At 41.2% G+C, this 26,395-nt stretch overlaps 4 non-coding genes across 4 annotated transcripts; all 4 read right to left on the bottom strand.

Moving 5' to 3' along the window:
* Positions 1–16,866: 16,866 nt before the first annotated feature.
* On the bottom strand, positions 16,867–16,948 carry TRNAS-AGA (transfer RNA serine (anticodon AGA)). Its single transcript has one exon. It is a non-coding gene; the product is annotated as a tRNA-Ser (tRNA).
* A 3,939-nt stretch (positions 16,949–20,887) lies between these two features.
* Positions 20,888–20,969, bottom strand: TRNAS-AGA (transfer RNA serine (anticodon AGA)). The gene has a single exon. It is a non-coding gene; the product is annotated as a tRNA-Ser (tRNA).
* A 2,587-nt stretch (positions 20,970–23,556) lies between these two features.
* On the bottom strand, positions 23,557–23,628 carry TRNAH-GUG (transfer RNA histidin (anticodon GUG)). The gene has a single exon. It is a non-coding gene; the product is annotated as a tRNA-His (tRNA).
* A 1,282-nt stretch (positions 23,629–24,910) lies between these two features.
* TRNAS-AGA (transfer RNA serine (anticodon AGA)) lies at positions 24,911–24,992 on the bottom strand. Its single transcript has one exon. It is a non-coding gene; the product is annotated as a tRNA-Ser (tRNA).
* Positions 24,993–26,395: the final 1,403 nt, after the last annotated feature.

A 26,395-nucleotide genomic window follows, 5' to 3' on the forward strand; every position in this document is an offset into this window, starting at 1 on the left:
GAAATGTCTCCGGTGGTGCTTGAACCTGTGATGGTTTAAAATGTTGGGGTTTGACTGCTTATTGTTTGCATACCTGGGGTTTGAGCACGCATTGAAGGCGTACCAATATTGATTGTTTGCGAGTTCTCGGTAGGCTTAAGGAACTCCAAAATGGCCGCCGCTTTAGTTCATCCACTCGACTAGATTTTAGATAGTCCACAGCTGTTGCTCGTTCCATGCCTCTCCCGCGTCTATGAATGTATATAAGGCCGGGCTCCTATCTTTGGGAGTTGACACACGCTGCTCCCGGGATGATGTAGAGGTATCCATGTGCTTGGAACCGGGTAAGTTCTGAACATTAGCGGGGGGTCGAGCTTTATTCGGTTTATCGTGGTTTGGGTTTATCGTGGAATTGGTCTTTAGTAACCCCGAGCTATTTTTGACTAGCGGGTGGCTGCGGCCGAGTTCAGCTTTTTCTAACGCTGACTATTTGTGGCGATGCCGGTATTGTTACCTGGTTTGAGGGCTAGGATCTCTGGCAGTATATGCGGCACGTAGGCTCTTACTTTTCTTTTGGGGTCTCTTTCATTTTTCGTATCTTGGATGATTAGTGTAGTTTTTACACTCTGGGGTCAATATGTTTTTTAAGTTAGTGGGCAACCAGGAACCATAAATGTGCACTTGAGTGGTTTCTACAAGGAATATTGTTAACACGGGCATGTCATAATTAATTCGATCTCCGAAATACATTGCTGTAGTATTGTTTTTTCATTTTTTGTAGAAATCTTAGAGTTACCAAAAATAAAAGCACTATCAAGACTGTCCAATTGCATCGAGGATCATCGCAAAGGGACCTCATGAATAATACAGGAGCAGTTTTATCGTAAAGATGTTACAACACTCATGTTGAAGTAAGTGTATAGCACTAGACTTACGGTTCAAAGTAGTGGGAATATGTCATACAACTCACTTTTGGACCTTCCTTTTCAGCATAATGATCGGCGCACATACCTTCGCAACCCGATCGTAAATAATTCTTAAAGGCAGGAAGGCAGGTAAAGAATTAAAAGAATTAATAGAGATCTAGAACCTATCTCAGTTTACAGCAGGAAGAAAGGTTCTCAAAATAATTAATATTTCTTTTCCTCTAGACCAAAAGGCCTGTTCCTTTACGTTCCCGCTGAATTCAGCGTATTTCGCCCTTTAGGAATCTGGCGAGAAGCCTACCAATACGGACTTATTGGATGGTTTTAATAAAAAAAAATTTTAAGGTAATTTCTATTATTCTCTAATCGAGTTCATTTCTTTCTAAATAAAACATATGGAAGAAATTAGTAAGTAGGGTATGGTAGGACTGGAGGAGTTGTTTTAAGAATGATTGTGTATGTATGTTTTGTACGATGAATCGCCAGGAGAATCACACCGTTTGTTTGCCTATAGGTCCTCTAGGGTTATTGTTTTTTCTTGTAAAAAAAAGTTTCAGATGGCATTAATGATCCTAGATAACACTGTTCTTATATGCATATCTTTTGTGAGTTGTTATCAGGGATACCAATGTCAAGATTTGTGTATATATAATGTTTCTATTGCTAAATGGTTTTAATGTTATTAATTTCCATTATTTGTGTAGATTATCTATATCGTGGGAGATTGAATAATTGTCCTGAAGAAGGTGGTCTTATAATCATAATACTCCACCGAAACGCGTCGACGCAAGTTTAAAAGGCAGACTGTAGACTGGAGTGACATCTGTTCTTGATGAAACTAGCTAACAGTATCAACACTGCAGAGAACAGTTGATTTGGGTCTAGTGTCTTCCTTTGCATTCTGGATTAGAAAGCATTTTTTCTTTCTGATGTTCTCCCCATGCTCCTAATTGTTTTTTATTTGTGATCTTTTTTATTTTGTATTTTGTGATTCTTTTTTATTGCACAACAGGCACAATGTCATTAGTTATGTGTTCTGTTTTGTAACTGTCTGACTATTTTTAATATTGTATTTACTTAATGTTCTGTATCTAACATTTTTAATAAAATAGACATTTTTATAATACCTTGTGACTAGGGTTCAAACTTTGGTGTCTTGTTCTGGTGATCGATTGAGTGTAATATCTGTATGAATTTGTATGATTATTTGTATAAGTGCCAAAAAGGGGAATACTTCTTCAGACTTTTGTATCTTTATGTTGGCCTTAGGACTCTAATCACTTTATCACTACTGTGAGAAAGTGGCTCTGTATATACTGTTCCCAAATAGGTACAGTGTGCACAGAGTCCCCAGTCCCCAGAGGTTTGGCAGAGGCTAAAGTTAGATATAACCTTACTCTCTAAAGTGGTAGCTTGCCGAGCAGTAAGGCAGTATCAGAGTACAGTGTAAAACATTTGTTGTACACACTCAGTCAGCAAATGGTCTCACACACTCAAGAACTGAACTCTAGGCCATTGGTTTGCATAAAAAAGATATTGTTGTTTTATTTTAGAACCAACAATAGGTATCAAAATATACTTTCTCAGACTGAGATGCTTTAGTTAAATACTTTGCAATAGGCAATTGACTTTTGCAGGTAATAGTTACAGTTTATTGCAATAGGCAACACAATTTGAATCACAATAATACATTGAGCTCAATGGGAATTTTAAGTTATATGCAATTAATTACTTTCAGGATTACTTTTCTAAATCCAGGACTGGATCCTAGATTCAGTCCTGGGACAGTTCTTGGAAACACGTGAGTAAATTCGTTTTAGTTACTGTTGTGATGTTTAAGCAATATTTTGCTATTTTAAAAGTTGACACTTAGAAACTTTTGCTGATCAAATTACCAATGTTATCCTATGGAAGGAAATTCACTTAGCAGGTAAGTGGGGTTATGGTTACTTTTTCTAGGTCAGTGTTGGATCCTAGATCCAGCACTACTGTACCACCTGTAAGCAGTTGAGAAACTGCGTTTAAGTTATACAGGCGATTTTTAAGGAATATTTAAATGTTTCCAAAATCGACACTTAGAAGAAATTTCACAGAAAAACAGTCAATGGTTTCCTATGGAAGAAAATTCAAGTTACGGGTAAAGTACGTTCTTGTTACTTTTGTAATCCAGTGCTGGGCTCCTAGGCTCAGTACTGGGACATCTATCTAAAACAGGTAAACAATTACGTTTTCACAGTTGGTATGATTTTTAAAGAATTTTGTAAGTTTCAAAAATCGACACTTAGAAAATTTTGAGCTAAAAGCAGGCAATGATATCCCATGGAAGGAAATTCGAGTTACTGGTAAGTACGGTTAAAATTACTTTTCAGGGTCAGTACTGAGCTCCAAGATGCAGCACTGAGGTCTCTCCTGATAACGAGTGAGTAAATCAGAATTCGTTGTTCGGCTGATTTTAGATGAATATTTTAAAGTTCCAAAACTCCACACCACTTAGAAGAATTTCCAAGTGAAACCACTCAATGTTAGCCTATGGAAGAAAAGTGAGTTATCGGCTTTTAGGTAAGTACTCGACTGGCAGAGTTATGGTTCTGGGCATAGACTCAGGGGTCTCCCAGGGGAGTCCCAGCCTACTTGCCAAGCCTTAAACTCCCCTTTTATTACATATAATTTACCCCTAAGGTAGGCCCTAGGTAGTCCTAGGTGCATGATGCTATGTAAGTAAAAAATAAGATATGTACTTTGGTGGTTTGCATGTCCTGTAAGTACCAAACAGTCTATTTCATTTTTCACTACTGTGAGGTCTACCCCTCTCATAGGTTAGCTCTGGGTATTCCCCTATACTTTTTATTTGGTAATTCCATATCGGAGAGGAGTAGCTTTATTTATTTATTGAAAATCCTACTTACTGGTGAGGTTGGATTTAACTTTACTATTTTAGAAATGCCACTTTTAGAGAGTGAACATTTCTCTGCACTTACTGCTCTATTTGCCTGAAACCTGGCCCCAATACACGTCTGGATTGGGCTGGGTGACAGCAAAATGTGTGCCTTCCCTCTAGAGAGCCACAACACAGGTCAGTCAACTGCACCTGGGGGGTGAGCTCCGCTCCCCCTCCACCCCCAATAGGTTCAAGAACGATAATTTATGTAAGTAAATACATTATAGCTACAGCTTATAATCATGCGAGTTTAAATCATTTGTTGTTAGATGGTTTAAATATTTGAAAGGATCTGTTTTTAATAGACATTTTACAAAAACTACTGGTACATTTGCTAATTCTGTAAAATTAACACCCAACTGCCATGACATTGCCAACCACAATGCCGTGACTCGGATTCAAACCGAGGTTGCTGCGGCCACAACGCAGAGTACTAACCACTATACGATCACTGCGAGCTACTTGGGCTCAACGACATACAGTGACATGGAGAATTTATAATTCGGAACACTCAGGGCTTTTCCTGTGATAGGCTGGATGTATTCATTGCTTCCTCATTCCTCATTCAGAGGCTGCGTCTCCTCAGTGGTTGATAGGCTGAAACCGTTTCCTGGCCGCCTGCTTGTGAAATGCCAGGAGTCAAAGATCACACATTACACTTGCGGACCTGTGATGGGACACCAATGCAGAGAAACCCACCTGGCACAGACCTTCTATTCTGTCTATTAGACCTGCATCTTCCCTGCACCTTTCAAGCCATTTGTATGTGAAGCAAGAAAGAGTTAGAGAGTGATCCATCTACACTTTTATAGGGAGGATGTCGCCGTGAGCTCCTCCCAGCTAATCACACGAACAGCAGAAAAGCAAGATAAATACACAGTTGAGGGGTGGGCTGCATGGTTATGTTTTTGAGTAAATATTGAAACTGACCTCAGTGGCTCATTAGCAGAGCTGCGGCTAATGACTGGTGCCAAATCATGATGAAGCAAGCACCGTTGCTCGTAGGGGACCCACAACACGCTTTTCTTAGCTCACTGAATTAAAGTGTGGTAAATATTCTATTACCTGGACTGAATTTCATACGGAGTCTTAAATAAAATAGCTCAGAATAATAAGAGGCAGAATCCGTGGTATAAGAGGTTTCTGAATGGGCTTTATTCCAAAATGGCCGACTCGAGTCGCGGCCTTCAGGTTCCGTCACCACGGGGGTTCAGGAAGTGAAGTACATACTTTATTGACAGGAAATTGCTTTTATAGAACATACATTACAATGAAACCAATGTAGAAGGCGTAACAATTGATAAGAGAAACGATACTGTAAGTGCGTAACCAAAAATGGGCGTAATAAGGAGTAAAAAGAAACATGATTGGTTATGATGTTATGCATAGGTGGATCTATAAGATAATAATTGGCATAGATGCGCGCGCAGCGGCATGACGTGTAATTGACGTGTAACTAGGGGGTGAAGGGGACTTGACATTTAGCTCTACATGTGGAGACAAAAAGTCTGGGGGGTCAAGTCAACCTAATCCCAAATCATATCTAACATCCTATGTTTAAAGAACTATGTTATCCACAAGGAAGGACTCTCGGACAGAATCTATTCTATACTGACTGTGTGTACGTGCACAAGCGTCTAAGTGTCTATATGAGATGCGAGAGGCAGAAACTTTCCATGGCAACAGGGCTATGATTTACTTGCATGAGGACAGAAAAATACCGAGCCCTTTGCTTGGAAGCAAAAGGAAATGTTTACCTAAACTACTAGACAGGAATGCATCGGCTGAGGAGCAAAGTAGATAATTCGAAGGTGAAATACAGCTTCTTGGCAGGCAGGCGAAACTGGCCGAGGTAGGCACCGTTAGCTGCACAGGAAGTAGGACAAAGTTCATGGATACAGATGCGAGCTTAAACTGATGCTGTTAGAGGCAGAGAGCAGGGAAAGGCTTTGAGGACAGAATCGGGCCTACTCTGCCTGAACTGCAAAAATGGAGTAACTTAGCCATATAAAGTCGGTGGCCTTTCATACTTAGGAATCGAATATCCAGCCCATTGATGGCGGATCTGACAGAGGACATGTTGATGGTGGACGCACATGTGTTTGCGTCTTCGAAACTGGAACTGGAGGGAACATACATGTGTTTGCAACATGCACATAGAACCGTTGGGGTCCAAGATAGGGGACATAACTGATCAGGAAAATCCACATTTCCACATTCCCTCCTTGTCCCCTACTTGCCCGTCAAGAAACATCAATCTTCATTAGTCCATCGATTTGCTCATGGAGCATCATTTCTTCTTCTTTCTTTTTCCGGGATTTTGAACGAAAACCTTGATGTGGAATACACGATGTGGCACACAGACCACAAATCGCTGGTCCACATTGCAGGCATAAGCAGCAACTGAATAGTATAAGAAGGCCAATACCTAGGAAGGACAGAACTCTCCATCCCCAGGCTGATATCACACTCCAAAACCACCCGGACCACGTCCACGTGCCTGGATTCTCGTGTATCTGGCTCACAATCTTATGAAGGCGTGTTATAGCTTTATATACAGATGGCGAATTTTCTGGTATGAATATGCAGCAGCTGGATCCGATGACCCTACAAGCTCCGCCCCTATCGGCCAGGATGACGTCAAGGACAAGACGATTCTGGAGAACAACAATTCTCATCACCGATTGTTCCTCTGTCAGATTGCCTAGGGCGGCTATAGTCTCATTCACTACAGCTTCAAGAGTCTTGGTTAGCCTACGTATCAGCTTACTATTTGAAATTGTACCTATATAGGGAAAGATACCTTTATTGAAATCTACATACTTGTCCCATGTCGTCTCAGTATAATCGACAACTGGGAGATCTCTTCGCTCTCTATTGTGTACTAAATGAACATTTCGATAATAATCAGGAGGAGCTAGGAAAACAGGTGGCAAAAGGAATGCTATGTAACAGGTACCATCCCAATCTAGAGGCAGACGTATATATGCGGTCTGATCACATATAAAGTAGGAATGGCGAGAAGATCTAAATGAAGATTTACCTTGATCACTATATTCTACTGTAGTAACGCATTTGCTATGGCCCATATGTATGGAACCAACTTTTCTTACACATAATTCACCCTTAACTGGAAGTACTGACATAGTGGGCAGAATTAGTTCAACTTCGGATTCGACATTCAGAATCATAAGATTAGGTGTAAAATTACCTAATCCATACACTTCATTTTCTAGATCAGTTCCTGTTCTACTGGGGTGACCCTTCTTATCAGGGTAACAGACTTTGAATAAAACTAGATTCAGATTTCCCCATATCCAATGGTGTTGATAAACTGCCGTGTCTGAGTCTATGGAATTTAGTAAACTAAACCATGCTCCACAGGAGCCATTATGTGTGAACGGATGGGGGAAGAAAGGCAGAACTCCTTTGTTATTCTGATAGGGAGGGAGTCGGCCACACACCCAACAATTAGTGGCATTACTAGTCTGATGGGAATGGTGTAACATACTAATGAAAGTGTTATTACGCAGCGCAAGTCTATAGGATAATTCATGTGGGGGTAGGTCACTAAAAGAATGTTCATTAGTTATATTGAAAATATGTTTAGAAACAAGATAATACATATGCAACAATATACTTGCAGTAATTATTATAAAACTCAAGAAAAACAAAATTAATAATGTCACTATACAGTGGCTACGCAGTGCTTTACAGTATGCATGTCGTTTCAACATTGTTCTTGATTGTTCATGATTCAGACTCAAGGGATACATGTCGGGGACAGATTCAACCGCTTCACCTTGGAGAGGACTTAAACAATCAAATCGGCCGACGGCCTGGGTCTGAGTTTTAATTTATAAAGGTCTGTGCTACTGGCCTCAGCCAAAGGTAGCTTTGAGTCAATGGGTGAAGACACACGAGGAGGACTGTTTATATCCGAAGGAAGTCCATGAAATTTCTTGATGTGGCTTGAATGGATCCAACCCTTTCTTCCTTCGATCTTCACGGCTGTCCTTGTGGTCAACAGGACCAGCTTAGGTGTCTTCCACCTGGGCTCCAGTTGAGTCTTTCTGTCAAAGTTCCTCACAAGGACATAATCGCCCGGGATTACGTCATGGGGTTTCACATCAGTGTTGTCAGGAAAAGCTGCAGCTACCTGTGAACGACAAGATTGTAGTGCAGACATCAAGGAAGCCAGGTAATCTGTCAGCATATTACAATCAACATCAGTTATTTTACGGGGTATAGGCGTCCCCCACATATTCGGTGGTCTACCAAAGATCACCTCATAAGGGGATAGCCCTGTTCGAGAGTGTGCTACCATTCTTATGTAAAATAGTGCAACTGGTAAGGCTACTATCCAGTCCACACCTTTCTCCTTACATATTTTTGACAATCTGATTTTCAAAATTTGATTATGTCGTTCCACGAGACCTGCTGCCTCGGGGTGTCGGACACAATGAAACTTCCACTGATATCCCAGCAAAAGTGAAACATGTTTCATTAATTCGGATGAAAAAGGCTGGCCGTTATCCGAATATACAACACGTGGTAAACCGTACCGTGGGAAGAATTCTCGAACTAGCTGCTTGGCAGTAGTCGGGGCAGTGTAATCCGATACTGGGTACGCTTCAGTCCATCGGGAAAGAGCGCAGACAACTACAAGAACATATTTGAATCCTCGACATCGTTCCATCTGGATATAATCCATCTGGAGGACTTCAAAAGCATGATCGGGAGGCTGAAATCCACCCTGCTCTACGGGAACACTTTTTCCTGGGTTGAACTGACAACATATCATACAGGTACGGACTTTTTGTTTAGCTGCAGTTCGTAGATGTTTATTAAACCAAATGTGTTGAATGCTGTCTAGCATAGCTTTTTCTCCTAAATGCGCCGGACTGTGAATTGTAGCTATAATGGCTTGGACCATAGAGTCAGGAAGAAACCATACAGATTTCTCCTTTGTCACCCATCCCTGATCTGTCTGGATCCCTCCTAGTTCAGTCCATTTCTTTATTTCTTCTGTTGTGGCATGTGACTGTATGTCAATTATATCAAGTGCGGGATCCTTAATCGTCATACACTGTATTGGTGTCCGAACTATTGTCTTTGTCATGTCGGATGTGCGAGTCTGAGCAGTCTGTTTAGCTGTTCTGTCAGCTAAATCATTGCCTTGAGAAATGATATCAGTAACCTTCATGTGTGCTTTACATTTCATAATCGATATAGCTGTGGGCAGATGGATTGCGTCTAACAAAGCATGAATGAGAGACCCATGCTGAATATGGGTCCCATGAGAAGTTAAATAACCCCTCTCTCGCCAAAGCACCCCGAAGTCATGTACAACTCCGAATGCAGAACGTGAATCAGTGTATATGTTAACTTTCTTACTTGTGGCTTGAATACAGGCTTGTGTTAGAGCAATAAGTTCTGCTGCTTGGGCTGACAAAGTATCTATACAGTTTGTTTCAATAACCTCAGTGTCTGTTGTGACTGCATACGCGGCCACTAAACCTCCTGTACTTGTTCTCATGCACGATCCATCTACATATAACGTCAGGTCTGGATCTAACAATGGAACGTCTGTTAAGTCTTGTCTGGGTTTCGTCTTTATTTCAATAACTTCAACACAATCATGAGCTAGTGGGTCTGTTCCAATTACAGGTAAAAGTGTAGCAGGATTCAATGTATTACAACGTCGGATCTCTATGTGTGGCTGAAACAATGTCAGTTCATAACCGGTAAGTCTTGCTATGGTCAGGTGTTGTGTTTGCGTTCGGTTCACAAGAACTTCTACTGCATGTGGTACTTGTACTGTCAATGGATGTCCTAACACTATGGCATCGCTTTGTCTGATTGCTAAAGCTGTTGCTGCCACTGATTTCAGGCACGCAGGCAAAGCCTGAGCTACGGGATCTAATGTACTAGAGAAATAAGCACATGGCTTGTGTGATCCTGCTTGTTCCTGAGTGAGTACTGACAAGGCAGTACCTTCGCGTTCTGTAACAAAGAGTGTAAAATATTTGCTGTAACATGGTGTCGCTAAAACAGGTGCTTGACATAGAGCTTTCTTTAAGCTTTCAAAAGCTTGTGTGTGATCCTGAGTCCAAGGGAGGACAGTCGATGTGGCTGCCTCCTGTGTTGTCAACTGAATGAGTGGTTTTGCTAGAAATGCGTACTGAGGGATCCACTGCCTACAATATGAAGTGAGGCCTATGAAAGCCCGCACCTCCTTTTGTGTCTTGGGTATTGACATGTTAGCAATTAACTGAATGCGATCTGGTGTAAGCTGCCTTCCCTCCTTGGACAGCGAGTGACCAAGATAAATAACTCGCTGGACACAGAATTGCAGCTTAGAAGGAGACACCTTGTGCCCCTTGTCGGCTAGAAAATGTAAAACTGTCAGAGAAGCCTTTTCACATTCGGGCTCGCTTCTCGCGGTGATCAGCAGATCATCGACATATTGAAGCAGTGCAGTGTTAACTGGCATGTGGATACTGTCGAGTTCTCGTTTCAGTGCTTGGCTATAGATGCTGGGGCTTTCTGTAAATCCTTGAGGAGCGCGTGAGAATTTAAAACTGCGCCCATTTAAACTGAATCCGAACAAATATTGACTTTCCGGATCTATGGGGACGCTGAAAAAGGCATTCTTGAGATCAATTACAGTAAAGAATGTTGCTTCGGAATCAATGGCTGTCAATAATGATGAGATATCGGGGACCACAGGGAATTGTGGCACAATGCATTTGTTTAATTCGCGTAAATCAATAACCAATCGATATACTGGCGGGGCTGTAGGATCTGTTCGTTTAAGAATCGGAATTATCGGTGAATTACATACATTGGAGTCTGTTTCTACAACTACTCCTTGGGCAATTAGCTCGTCAATGATTTGTAGTAAAGCCACTACAGCATCTTGCGGTAACTTGTATTGTCGCATTCGTGGTAGTACCACTCCTGCCTTTAATGTGACTCGGTATGGTGTAATGTTCATACAACCAACATCAGTAGGGCCTTGTGCCCATAGATGTGCTGGTAAAGTCTGTAATCGGCGATCCATGTCTCTGGATACATAATGACCTTTAAAATCACGTAAAAACAATCTTACTCCTTCCGGAGAACAACAGATAATAGCCCCTAGGGCTTTCAATGTCTTTATACCTAACAGGTTTTCTGGACAAGATTTGGTAAGCAATAAATCAGTAGTTCGTGTCAAGGGACCAATCGTAAGTGGAAGTGGCTGTGATACCTCATTAACAATAGGCTTTCCTGAGAAACCAAGGGAAACATTTTGAGAGCCTGAGAGGGGTGCCCCTGGAACTTCACTACGCTTTATTGTTGTTCGACTTGCCCCCGTATCGAGTAAGAATTTTCTGTCTTGACCTAATAATTCACTATGTACATAAGGTCCTTCTTGATCTACAGGAATCTCAATAAGGGGTAAGTCAACTTCCCTCTCTAGGCTAGTTCATGCGTAACGCTGATACTCAGGATATTCATACTGTGCAGTCTGATACATTTGTCGTGTTGTGGTTTGTGTGGCAGTAGCAGGCATCGGTGGTGCAGCTGGCACAAACTGTATGGGTTGTTGTAAGGCTGGCATAGACTGTTGCTGAGCTGGCATGGACTGTCCATGCTGCGTAGCTCCTTGTTCATTCTGATCCTGTCTGAGTGGTCGTGGTCTTTCTTTCGCAATACCTATAGCTATATTATGCTTCAGGACTTGACAATCGTGTACATAATGGCCTAGTTGTTTACAGTAATTGCATGTTCCCTTTACAGGAACTGCTGAATCTCCGGAATGTGTCACACCCTTTTTGTGACCATCCGCTGGTACTGTCTGGGAAACTAGCATTTTCATTTTTGTATCCTTCATACGTCTTTGTTCGTGTTCTTGTTCATCTCTAATTCTATTGTGATGATACTGTAACATTTGTAGCATTTGTGACGGAGTGTTACTTTGCCAGGTACTCTCAAATTTCAATATCCTATTCTTCACTGGAGGCAATGCATTTTCCACTAATTTTGTCACAAATAAATGTGGATACGACTCACTACTTGCTTTTATACCACTATTTACACCAAAACATTTTTCAAATCGGGCATAATAATCACTTGTGTCTTCATCATGCTTTTGTTTACAGGCTGAGATTGCACCCCAATCTTCCTTTTTCGTAGTTAATAAACGTGGCAGTACTTGTACTAGTAAACCTGGTAATGCTTTAACTTTATCCCCGAGCCCTGAACCTGCAGTTCGGGCCCTTTCCTCTGCTTCTAATGCTGTCCAATCTATTTTTTGGTCTCCCACTTCCCACTCTTTTTCTTTCAGCTTTTCATAAATGCCAGCAGGCATTAGCACCTTTAATATCGTCATAATATCAGGATAGGTATACTCTCCCATCAGTAACATGTCTTTAATTTCTCGGTGAAAACCCGCTGGGTCTTTGTCATGACTGGGTACTACTTTCTTCATTTCTAACAATTCAATTTTTGTTATGGGTGTGTATACAAATACACGGTGAAACTGATTGTCTTCGCCTTTTATTGGGTGCACTTCTCGTAAGGGATTTTGTCTATCCATGTAATACGGCATTCTTTCCTTGCTGGGCAGCGAGAAAGGATCTGGGCTTACAAAAAGGACGTACTGTTTACGTGACACTAATATTTCTTTAATTAACTTGTTACTAGAACCTCTCCATCTATTCGTGAGTAGTTCAGTTAATATATCAGGTAAAGGACCAGGATCAGCATGTTGGCTTTTATATAATATAAGGAGTTGCTGAATCATATAGATTCCAGCTAAACGTTGTTCATCTGGACTGAGGTTAAAAAACGTGTGTGCTACGGTCTCATCACCGTATTTTCCAGGACTGTCAATCCAGTGGACGGCTGATCTGGCTAATTCTTGCTCATCCATGGAATCGAGGAGGTGGTAACCCCTTCGTTCTCGGAGTATTTTATCTGCGGCTTGAAACAAATGTTCAGGAGACTTCAGATTTATTATTGGCGTCGGATACGTCCTGCTATTATTTGGACATACAGAGTGTATTGGATCAGAAAAACATCTAGTATTATTACAGGATCTTCCTCTACCTACATAGGCTATGGTGTCCGATTGTCTTACGGAATCCCCTGATTCGGACATTTCATCTTGCTCGAACTCGTCTGTTTCCAATCTTTCTTCATGAATACGTTCTATTTCTTTACGGATCTTTCGGCACATGGCTATTATACAATTTTGCTTATCGTGTCTCCCTTCTGATATATTCTGGCTCCATCTTGTAAGAATAAGCATTGCATTCGGGTCTACCCCCGGTCGGTCTTGATTTCTGATCACACAGTTTATGAGGAAACGTAACAGTTCCCCCTGTATCTCTACTTTCTGGAATTCCATAGCTCTATTAATACATTCTGGATCTCGCCCTGTTTGAACAAAATGATATATTTTCTCTAGATGCGCAGTCATTCCTGGTAACTTCGCTAAATATCCTGCGGCTCGTCTGATGCGTAATGATGCCAGGACCATTTCGTCCTCTTTACCGACAACTGGGTCATATCTACAATCTATAAGAAGTTCCTTAAGCGCACGTTCACTTACAAATTTGGGTGTACGTGAATGCGCTGACTCTTGAAAAACAAGTTTATTTATTCTAGGTGGCGTAAAAGTATTGCTAGCACCTCCCGTGGCCCCATCTGGGGCGTCGGGTGTGAATGGATTCGTCGAACGTGACACAGCAACTATAGGTGTGGACACAGCCATGGAAGTACCTGTAGGGACAGATGCGGAGACAGATGTGCTTGCCGGAACTTGTGACTCGACTTGTTGCTGTAGGGATACGGGTGCTGGATCTTGGCGTTGGACCTCCCTGGTATGCGGTCTATGTGGGGCGGAATTAGCATACTTGGGAGCTGCGTCATCTAAATATGAGGAAAGAAAAACATCTTCCGCTGTTCTAGGGTGCCCCTTAGGATGTGCCTTGATTGGAAACAATGGGGGTGGCAAGTCTTTTGGTATCTCTGGAGCAGCCTTAGGTAATCCTTCGGCTAGAAGGGGATACATACCATTCATAAGGGCATTTCTCTGTCTATCCACTTGTTCTGATTTCACTCTGATACCTTCCTCAATTAATAGATTTTCTTGAACTTTATTTGAACTTTCTTTACTCTTCTCTTCCTGTCTACGTGCTTTTTCTGTACGTCTATGAGATTCTTTACGCCATAACTCAACAGCGTCTTTCTGTGACTGTCTGACCATTCTTTTCCATAATTCTTCCTCAACTTTCATGATGCACTCTGCATCCCAGGTTCCCGCTGCGGGCCACCTTTGACTTTCTGGCAATCCCTTGGTGTAATCTACCCATAAATCAAGAAATAATATAGCGTCTAAGCCATGTTTGTGATACATGAAGTGCCCTGGAGTATCCCTAGGAGGAATAGGGACGGCTTGTACCCCTTTCCTAGTAGTGATCTGTCTTAATTTCGAAAAGAGCGGCATATTGACAACTGATCCGATACTTAATTTTGAACACACTTAATACAAAAACACACTAATGAACAGTCATTCATACCACAATATGCAGGACGTTTTAACACATTAAACATTTAACATTTAAATGAACAACAATGATGATCGTCTGCAAAACTAAATCACCAAGCATAATTCTCGACAATAACTAGATACTTCGGAATACTTGATATACTGCTAAACAGTACATATACACTGCTAAACAGTGCAGACCGGATTTGTGTACCCAAATCCGTCTTGACCGGCACAACCTATGTGCGCGTCAACACGCCTCCCCGGCGATGGTACTCACCGGGTAGCTCCTTGAAACGGAAGGCCTCGGAGAATGGACTGGACTCGATGACTGCGGACATCGGACCCTCTGGACATCGGGACTTCGAAAACCTGGTGGGCCTCTGTATACCTCGGATCTTGCTCTCTCAGCTAGGCTCTGGTCGGGATACTTCGCACTTCTCACCGCCTCGTCTGGGTTGATCGCAGCCTCAGTCGCCCCCGCTTGACCGGAGGGAGCTACAGGAAATCCTGCTGGTACGCGTTATGGTCCGTCCAGCTGTGGCAGGAGACCGGGCCTGCAACGCACCGCCGGCGCGTGAGATGAGAAAGTGTCCCTGTTCGGGCGCCATTATGTGGTAAATATTCTATTACCTGGACTGAATTTCATACGGAGTCTTAAATAAAATAGCTCAGAATAATAAGAGGCAGAATCCTTGGTATAAGAGGTTTTTGAATGGGCTTTATTCCAAAATGGCCGACTCGAGTCGCGGCCTTCAGGTTCCGTCACCACGGGGGTTCAGGAAGTGAAGTACATACTTTATTGACAGGAAATTGCTTTTATAGAACATACATTACAATGAAACCAATGTAGAAGGCGTAACAATTGATAAGAGAAACGATACTGTAAGTGCGTAACCAAAAATGGGCGTAATAAGGAGTAAAAAGAAACATGATTGGTTATGATGTTATGCATAGGTGGATCTATAAGATAATACTTGGCATAGATGCGCGCGCAGCGGCATGACGTGTAATTGACGTGTAACTAGGGGGTGAAGGGGACTTGACATTTAGCTCTACATGTGGAGACAAAAAGTCTGGGGGGTCAAGTCAACCTAATCCCAAATCATATCTAACATCCTATGTTTAAAGAACTATGTTATCCACAAGGAAGGACTCTCGGACAGAATCTATTCTATACTGACTGTGTGTACGTGCACAAGCGTCTAAGTGTCTATATGAGATGCGAGAGGCAGAAACTTTCCATGGCAACAGGGCTATGATTTACTTGCATGAGGACAGAAAAAAACCGAGCCCTTTGCTTGGAAGCAAAAGGAAATGTTTACCTAAACTACTAGACAGGAATGCATCGGCTGAGGAGCAAAGTAGATAATTCGAAGGTGAAATACAGCTTCTTGGCAGGCAGGCGAAACTGGCCGAGGTAGGCACCGTTAGCTGCACAGGAAGTAGGACAAAGTTCATGGATACAGATGCGAGCTTAAACTGATGCTGTTAGAGGCAGAGAGCAGGGAAAGGCTTTGAGGACAGAATCGGGCCTACTCTGCCTGAACTGCAAAAATGGAGTAACTTAGCCATATAAAGTCGGTGGCCTTTCATACTTAGGAATCGAATATCCAGCCCATTGATGGCGGATCTGACAGAGGACATGTTGATGGTGGACGCACATGTGTTTGCGTCTTCGAAACTGGAACTGGAGGGAACATACATGTGTTTGCAACATGCACATAGAACCGTTGGGGTCCAAGATAGGGGACATAACTGATCAGGAAAATCCACATTTCCACAAAAGTATAAACTTCCGCCGTGTGTGAGTGGTAAAGGCTTGTTAATATGGTTCCTTTTCCAATTCAAGTCTGACAACAAGAGGCAGGAACCATGTGGCTTCGGAAGCTCAGGGAAGTAGCCACCAACCACAGAGAAAGAGAGAACTGGCAGTATGAGAGGTGGAGAAAACAGAAGCGGGAGCAAGGAGCTCAAATGAGATTGATGGCGTTTAAATAGAGCGCGTAAAGGAACAGTTACACAGCTAAGAAATGGGAAAGACAGACTAGGGAAAAAAACACAGAAAGAGCCTGTAGATGAAATTCTCTTCCTGGGACAGCAGGTTAAGAGAAATTACACATGGGGAGGTTAAGCATGTAACACGGGGGAGAATAAAAAAGAAAATGCAGTTTTATGAAGTGTGTTTGCCAATCCAGCCAGCACTTTTGTTCTATTTCTCTCTTTGCGTCTTTTATTGGTAAAGTAACTTTCAAGTGCATGCGCAGGTATGAATGAGAGAGCAACCGTATAATAATTTGAAGCGTTTACACCAGTACTAAAGTAGGAATGAGGTGTAGCAAAGACATGAAAGAGGTAGCGATAACAAATATGTGGAGAGGCAATAGTGACACAAAAATAAGCCACCTATTTATAAAACTGAAATGGAAGAAATACTAAAGGTTAACTTCTGAAATTGTAGCCGATAATAAAAAGATTCTCGTTGTTGGCAGGATTCGAACCTGCGCGGGGATACCCCAATGGATTTCTAGTCCATCGCCTTAACCACTCGGCCACAACAACTTGCTGTAAGCTGCCTACAAATATTTTGTTTGAAAGTTTTGAAGTTTTCCCACATCAAAGTACTGATATTCTGCAATGCGCTTTTTAAAAACAATGTTTTTTTCATCATGCACGTTCTGTCCTAAAAACAAAAATTGCATGAGTATATCTCTGGATCTGTAAAAGGATACGCTTGCATTCAAACTCTCTTGTGGCACTCAATTTTTTGGACCCTGTTGCACTCTGTTTTTGCGCTGCTTTTAGTCTACGACCCATATAACAGAAGTCAACCATCTCTGAGTATTTGGGACTCCTTTGTAAGTGCCTTATCTTTAATCCTTGAAAAGCTCTATAATAAAGGGGTCTGTCAAACATTGCTTGAATGGAAGATAAAATAAGGCCCACTTGTCTCACCAAATGCAGTAGAGAAACCTGATGTTTTACTCATGTTATCCTTAGTTCATTTTTGTTAGACCTGGCATCCTTAAGGTGGCCTACCAGCAACCTTTTTGCTTTTCACCTCACGTTTTGCTGAATCTTTATGTTGGCCTTAGGACTCTAATCACTTTATCACTACTCTGAGAAAGTGGCTCTGTATATACTGTTCCCAAATAGGTACAGTGTGCACAGAGTCCCCAGTCCCCAGAGGTTTGGCAGAGGCTAAAGTTAGATATAACCTTACTCTCTAAAGTGGTAGCTTGCCGAGCAGTAAGGCAGTATCAGAGTACAGTGTAAAACATTTGTTGTACACACTCAGTCAGCAAATGGTCTCACACACTCAAGAACTGAACTCTAGGCCATTGGTTTGCATAAAAAAGATATTGTTGTTTTATTTTAGAACCAACAATAGGTATCAAAATATACTTTCTCAGAATGAGATGCTTTAGTAAAATACTTTGCAATAGGCAATTGACTTTTGCAGGTAATAGTTACAGTTTATTGCAATAGGCAACACAATTTGAATCACAATAATACATTGAGCTCAATGGGAATTTTAAGTTATATGCAATTAATTACTTTCAGGATTACTTTTCTAAATCCAGGACTGGATCCTAGATTCAGTCCTGGGACAGTTCTTGGAAACAAGTGAGTAAATTCGTTTTAGTTACTGTTGTGATGTTTAAGCAATATTTTGCTATTTTAAAAGTTGACACTTAGAAACTTTTGCTGATCAAATTACCAATGTTATCCTATGGAAGGAAATTCACTTAGCAGGTAAGTGGGGTTATGGTTACTTTTTCTAGGTCAGTGTTGGATCCTAGATCCAGCACTACTGTACCACCTGTAAGCAGTTGAGAAACTGCGTTTAAGTTATACAGGCGATTTTTAAGGAATATTTAAATGTTTCCAAAATCGACACTTAGAAGAAATTTCACAGAAAAACAGTCAATGGATTCCTATGGAAGAAAATTCAAGTTACGGGTAAAGTACGTTCTCGTTACTTTTGTAATCCAGTGCTGGGCTCCTAGGCTCAGTACTGGGACATCTATCTAAAACAGGTAAACAATTACGTTTTCACAGTTGGTATGATTTTTAAAGAATATTTGTAAGTTTCAAAAATCGACACTTAGAAAATTTTGAGCAAAAAGCAGGCAATGATATCCCATGGAAGGAAATTCGAGTTACTGGTAAGTACGGTTAAAATTACTTTTCAGGGTCAGTACTGAGCTCCAAGATGCAGCACTGAGGTCTCTCCTGATAACGGGTGAGTAAATCAGAATTCGTTGTTCGGCTGATTTTAGATGAATATTTTAAAGTTCCAAAACTCCACACCACTTAGAAGAATTTCCAAGTGAAACCACTCAATGTTAGCCTATGGAAGAAAAGTGAGTTATCGGCTTTTAGGTAAGTACTCGACTGGCAGAGTTATGGTTCTGGGCATAGACTCAGGGGTCTCCCAGGGGAGTCCCAGCCTACTTGCCAAGCCTTAAACTCCCCTTTTAGTACATATAATTTACCCCTAAGGTAGGCCCTAGGTAGTCCTAGGTGCATGATGCTATGTAAGTAAAAAATAAGATATGTACTTTGGTGGTTCGCATGTCCTGTAAGTACCAAACAGTCTATTTCATTTTTCACTACTGTGAGGTCTACCCCTCTCATAGGTTAGCTCTGGGTATTCCCCTATACTTTTTATTTGGTAATTCCATATCGGAGAGGAGTAGCTTTATTTATTTATTGAAAATCCTACTTACTGGTGAGGTTGGATTTAACTTTACTATTTTAGAAATGCCACTTTAAGAGAGTGAACATTTCTCTGCACGTACTGCTCTATTTGCCTGAAACCTTGCCCCAATACACGTCTGGATTGGGCTGGGTGACAGCAAAATTTGTGCCTTCCCTCTAGAGAGCCACAACACAGGTCACTCAACTGCACCTGGGGGGTGAGCTCCGCTCCCCCTCCACCCCCAATAGGTTCAAGAACAATAATTTATGTAAGTAAATACATTATAGCTACAGCTTATAATCATGCGAGTTTAAATCATTTGTTGTTAGATGGTTTAAATATTTGAAAGGATCTGTTTTTAATAGACATTTTACAAAAACTACTGGTACATTTGCTAATTCTGTAAAATTAACACCCAACTGCCATGACATTGCCAACCACAATGCCGTGACTCGGATTCAAACCGAGGTTGCTGCAGCCACAACGCAGAGTACTAACCACTATACGATCACGGCGAGCTACTTGGGCTCAACGACAAACAGTGACATGGAGAATTTATAATTCGGAACACTCAGGGCTGTTCCTGTGATAGGCTGGATGTATTCATTGCTTTCTCATTCCTCATTCAGAGGCTGCGTCTCCTCAGTAGTTGATAGGCTGAAACCGTTTCCTGGCCGCCTGCTTGTGAAATGCCAGGAGTCAAAGATCACACATTACACTTGCGGACCTGTGATGGGACACCAATGCAGAGAAACCCACCTGGAACAGACCTTCTATTCTGTCTATTAGACCTGCATCTTCCCTGCACCTTTCAAGCCATTTGTATGTGAAGCAAGAAAGAGTTAGAGAGTGATCCATCTACACTTTTATAGGGAGGATGTCGCCGTGAGCTCCTCCCAGCTAATCACACGAACAGCAGAAAAGCAAGATAAATACACAGTTGAGGGGTGGGCTGCATGGTTATGTTTTTGAGTAATTATTGAAACTGACCTCAGTGGCTCATTAGCAGAGCTGCGGCTAATGACTGGTGCCAAATCATGATGAAGCAAGCACCATGGCTCGTAGGGGACCCACAACACGCTTTTCTTAGCTCACTGAATTAAAGTATAAACTTCCGCCGTGTGTGAGTGGTAAAGGCTTGTTAATATGGTTCCTTTTCCAATTCAAGTCTGACAACAAGAGGCAGGAACCACGTGGCTTCGGAAGCTCAGGAAAGTAGCCACCAACCACAGAGAAAGAGAGAACTGGCAGTATGAGAGGTGGAGAAAACAGAAGCGGGAGCAAGGAGCTCAAATGAGATTGATGGCGTTTAAATAGAGCGCGTAAAGGAACAGTTACACAGCTAAGAAATGGGAAAGACAGACTAGGGAAAAAAACACAGAAAGAGCCTGTAGATGAAATTCTCTTCCTGGGACAGCAGGTTAAGAGAAATTACACATGGAGAGGTTAAGCATGTAACACGGGGGAGAATAAAAAAGAAAATGCAGTTTTATGAAGTGTGTTTGCCAATCCAGCCAGCACTTTTGTTCTATTTCTCTCTTTGCGTCTTTTATTGGTAAAGTAACTTTCAAGTGCATGCGCAGGTATGAATGAGAGAGCAACGGTATAATAATTTGAAGCGTTTACACCAGTGCTAAAGTAGGAATGAGGTGTAGCAAAGACATGAAAGAGGTAGCGATAACAAATATGTGGAGAGGCAATAGTGACACAAAAATAAGCCACCTATTCATAAAACTGAAATGGAAGAAATACTAAAGGTTAACTTCTGAAATTGTAGCCGATAATAAAAAGATTCTCGTTGTTGGCAGGATTCGAACCTGCGCGGGGATACCCCAATGGATTTCTAGTCCATCGCCTAAACCACTCGGCCACAACAACTTACTGTAAGCTGCATGCAAATATTTTGTTTGAAAGTTTTGAAGTTTTCCCACATCAAAGTACTGATATTCTACAATGCGCTTTTTAAAAACAATGTTTTTTTCATCATGCACGTTCTGTCCTAAAAACAAAAATTGCATGAGTATATCTCTGGATCTGTAAAAGGATACGCTTGCATTCAAACTCTCTTGTGGCACTCAATTTTTTGGACCCTGTTGCACTCTGTTTTTGCGCTGCTTTTAGTCTACGACCCATATTACAGAAGTCAACCATCTCTGAGTATTTGGGACTCCTTTGTAAGTGCCTTATATTTAATCCTTGAAAAGCTCTATAATAAAGGGGTCTGTCAAAGATTGCTTGAATGGAAGATAAAATAAGGCCCACTTGTCTCACCAAATGCAGTAGAGAAACCTGATGTTTTACTCATGTTATCCTTAGTTCATTTTTGTTAGACCTGGCATCCTTAAGGTGGCCTACCAGCAACCTTTTTGCTTTTCACCTCACGTTTTGCTGAATCTTTATGTTGGCCTTAGGACTCTAATCACTTTATCACTACTGTGAGAAAGTGGCTCTGTATATACTGTTCCCAAATAGGTACAGTGTGCACAGAGTCCCCAGTCCCCAGAGGTTTGGCAGAGGCTAAAGTTAGATATAACCTTACTCTCTAAAGTGGTAGCTTGCCGAGCAGTAAGGCAGTATCAGAGTACAGTGTAAAACATTTGTTGTACACACTCAGTCAGCAAATGGTCTCACACACTCAAGAACTGAACTCTAGGCCATTGGTTTGCATAAAAAAGATATTGTTGTTTTATTTTAGAACTAACAATAGGTATCAAAATATACTTTCTCAGAATGAGATGCTTTAGTAAAATACTTTGCAATAGGCAATTGACTTTTGCAGGTAATAGTTACAGTTTATTGCAATAGGCAACACAATTTGAATCACAATAATACATTGAGCTCAATGGGAATTTTAAGTTATATGCAATTAATTACTTTCAGGATTACTTTTCTAAATCCAGGACTGGATCCTAGATTCAGTCCTGGGACAGTTCTTGGAAACAAGTGAGTACATTCGTTTTAGTTACTGTTGTGATGTTTAAGCAATATTTTGCTATTTTAAAAGTTGACACTTAGAAACTTTTGCTGATCAAATTACCAATGTTATCCTATGGAAGGAAATTCACTTAGCAGGTAAGTGGGGTTATGGTTACTTTTTCTAGGTCAGTGTTGGATCCTAGATCCAGCACTACTGTACCACCTGTAAGCAGTTGAGAAACTGCGTTTAAGTTATACAGGCGATTTTTAAGGAATATTTAAATGTTTGCAAAATCGACACTTAGAAGAAATTTCACAGAAAAACAGTCAATGGTTTCCTATGGAAGAAAATTCAAGTTACGGGTAAAGTACGTTCTCGTTACTCTTGTAATCCAGTGCTGGGCTCCTAGGCTCAGTACTGGGACATCTATCTAAAACAGGTAAACAATTACGTTTTCACAGTTGGTATGATTTTTTATAGAATATTTGAAAGTTTCAAAAATCGACACTTAGAAAATTTTGAGCAAAAAGCAGGCAATGATATCCCATGGAAGGAAATTCGAGTTACTGGTAAGTACGGTTAAAATTACTTTTCAGGGTCAGTACTGAGCTCCAAGATGCAGCACTGAGGTCTCTCCTGATAACGGGTGAGTAAATCAGAATTCGTTGTTTGGCTGATTTTAGATGAATATTTTAAAGTTCCAAAACTCCACACCACTTAGAAGAATTTCCAAGTGAAACCACTCAATGTTAGCCTATGGAAGAAAAGTGAGTTATCGGCTTTTAGGTAATTACTCGACTGGCAGAGTTATGGTTCTGGGCATAGACTCAGGGGTCTCCCAGGGAAGTCCCAGCCTACTTGCCAAGCCTTAAACTCCCCTTTTATTACATATAATTTACCCCTAAGGTAGGCCCTAGGTAGTCCTAGGTGCATGATGCTATGTAAGTAAAAAATAAGATATGTACTTTGGTGGTTCGCATGTCCTGTAAGTACCAAACAGTCTATTTCATTTTTCACTACTGTGAGATCTACCCCTCTCATAGGTTAGCTCTGGGTATTCCCCTATACTTTTTATTTGGTAATTCCATATCGGAGAGGAGTAGCTTTATTTATTTATTGAAAATCCTACTTACTGGTGAGGTTGGATTTAACTTTACTATTTTAGAAATGCCACTTTTAGAGAGTGAACATTTCTCTGCACTTACTGTTCTATTTGCCTGAAACCTGGCCCCAATACACGTCTGGATTGGGCTGGGTGACAGCAAAATTTGTGCCTTCCCTCTAGAGAGCCACAACACAGGTCACTCAACTGCACCTGGGGGGTGAGCTCCGCTCCCCCTCCACCCCCAATAGGTTCAAGAACGATAATTTATGTAAGTAAATACATTATAGCTACAGCTTATAATCATGCGAGTTTAAATCATTTGTTGTTAGATGGTTTAAATATTTGAAAGGATCTGTTTTTAATAGACATTTTACAAAAACTACTGGTACATTTGCTAATTCTGTAAAATTAACACCCAACTGCCATGACATTGCCAACCACTATGCCGTGACTCGGATTCGAACCGAGGTTGCTGCGGCCACAACGCAGAGTACTAACCACTATACGATCACGGCGAGCTACTTGGGCTCAACGACAATCAGTGACATGGAGAATTTATAATTCGGAACACTCAGGGCTGTTCCTGTGATAGGCTGGATGTATTCATTGCTTCCTCATTCCTCATTCAGAGGCTGCGTCTCCTCAGTAGTTGATAGGCTGAAACCGTTTCCTGGCCGCCTGCTTGTGAAATGCCAGGAGTCAAAGATCACACATTACACTTGTGGACCTGTGATGGGACACCAATGCAGAGAAACCCACCTGGAACAGACCTTCTATTCTGTCTATTAGACCTGCATCTTCCCTGCACCTTTCAAGCCATTTGTATGTGAAGCAAGAAAGAGTTAGAGAGTGATCCATCTACACTTTTATAGGGAGGATGTCGCCGTGAGCTCCTCCAAGCTAATCACACGAACAGCAGAAAAGCAAGATAAATACACAGTTGAGGGGTGGGCTGCATGGTTATGTTTTTGAGTAATTATTGAAACTGACCTCAGTGGCTCATTAGCAGAGCTGCGGCTAATGACTGGTGCCAAATCATGATGAAGCAAGCACCATGGCTCGTAGGGGACCCACAACACGCTTTTCTTAGCTCACTGAATTAAAGTATAAACTTCCGCCGTGTGTGAGTGGTAAAGGCTTGTTAATATGGTTCCTTTTCCAATTCAAGTCTGACAATAAGAGGCAGGAACCACGTGGCTTCGGAAGCTCAGGAAAGTAGCCACCAACCACAGAGAAAGAGAGAACTGGCAGTATGAGAGGTGGAGAAAACAGAAGCGGGAGCAAGGAGCTCAAATGAGATTGATGGCGTTTAAATAGAGCGCGTAAAGGAACAGTTACACAGCTAAGAAATGGGAAAGACAGACTAGGGAAAAAAACACAGAAAGAGCCTGTAGATGAAATTCTCTTCCTGGGACAGCAGGTTAAGAGAAATTACACATGGAGAGGTTAAGCATGTAACACGGGGGAGAATAAAAACAGAAAATGCAGTTTTATGAAGTGTGTTTGCCAATCCAGCCAGCACTTTTGTTCTATTTCTCTCTTTGCGTCTTTTATTGGTAAAGTAACTTTCAAGTGCATGCGCAGGTATGAATGAGAGAGCAACGGTATAATAATTTGAAGCGTTTACACCAGTGCTAAAGTAGGAATGAGGTGTAGCAAAGACATGAAAGAGGTAGCGATAACAAATATGTGGAGAGGCAATAGTGACACAAAAATAAGCCACCTATTCATAAAACTGAAATGGAAGAAATACTAAAGGTTAACTTCTGAAATTGTAGCCGATAATAAAAAGATTCTCGTTGTTGGCAGGATTAGAACCTGCGCGGGGATACCCCAATGGATTTCTAGTCCATCACCTTAACCACTCGGCCACAACAACTTACTGTATGCTGCATGCAAATATTTTGTTTGAAAGTTTTGAACTTTTCCCACATCAAAGTACTGATATTCTGCAATGCGCTTTTTAAAAACAATGCTTTTTTCATCATGCACGTTCTGTCCTAAAAACAAAAATTGCATGAGTATATCTCTGCATCTGTAAAAGGATACGCTTGCATTCAAACTCTCTTGTGGCACTCAATTTTTTGGACCCTGTTGCACTCTGTTTTTGCGCTGCTTTTAGTCTACGACCCATATTACAGAAGTCAACCATCTCTGAGTATTTGGGACTCCTTTGTAAGTGCCTTATCTTTAATCCTTGAAAAGCTCTATAATAAAGGGGTCTGTCAAAGATTGCTTGAATGGAAGATAAAAGAAGGCCCACTTGTCTCACCAAATGCAGTAGAGAAACCTGATGTTTTACTCATGTTAATCTTAATTCATTTTTGTTAGACCTGGCATCCTTAAGGTGGCCTACCAGCAACCTTTTTGCTTTTCACCTCACGTTTTGCTGTATCTTTATGTTGGCCTTAGGACTCTAATCACTTTATCACTACTGTGAGAAAGTGGCTCTGTATATACTGTTCCCAAATAGGTACAGTGTGCACAGAGTCCCCAGTCCCCAGAGGTTTGGCAGAGGCTAAAGTTAGATATAACCTTACTCTCTAAAGTGGTAGCTTGCCGAGCAGTAAGGCAGTATCAGAGTACAGTGTAAAACATTTGTTGTACACACTCAGTCAGCAAATGGTCTCACACACTCAAGAACTGAACTCTAGGCCATTGGTTTGCATAAAAAAGATATTGTTGTTTTATTTTAGAACCAACAATAGGTATCAAAATATACTTTCTCAGAATGAGATGCTTTAGTTAAATACTTTGCAATAGGCAATTGACTTTTGCAGGTAATAGTTACAGTTTATTGCAATAGGCAACACAATTTGAATCACAATAATACATTGAGCTCAATGGGAATTTTAAGTTATATGCAATTAATTACTTTCAGGATTACTTTTCTAAATCCAGGACTGGATCCTAGATTCAGTCCTGGGACAGTTCTTGGAAACAAGTGAGTAAATTCGTTTTAGTTACTGTTGTGATGTTTAAGCAATATTTTGCTATTTTAAAAGTTGACACTTAGAAACTTTTGCTGATCAAATTACCAATGTTATCCTATGGAAGGAAATTCACTTAGCAGGTAAGTGGGGTTATGGTTACTTTTTCTAGGTCAGTGTTGGATCCTAGATCCAGCACTACTGTACCACCTGTAAGCAGTTGAGAAACTGCGTTTAAGTTATACAGGCGATTTTTAAGGAATATTTAAATGTTTGCAAAATCGACACTTAGAAGAAATTTCACAGAAAAACAGTCAATGGTTTCCTATGGAAGAAAATTCAAGTTACGGGT

Source organism: Triturus cristatus, chromosome 12, assembly GCF_964204655.1.
Source record: "Triturus cristatus chromosome 12, aTriCri1.1, whole genome shotgun sequence".
Classification (NCBI taxonomy): Eukaryota; Metazoa; Chordata; class Amphibia; order Caudata; family Salamandridae; genus Triturus; species Triturus cristatus.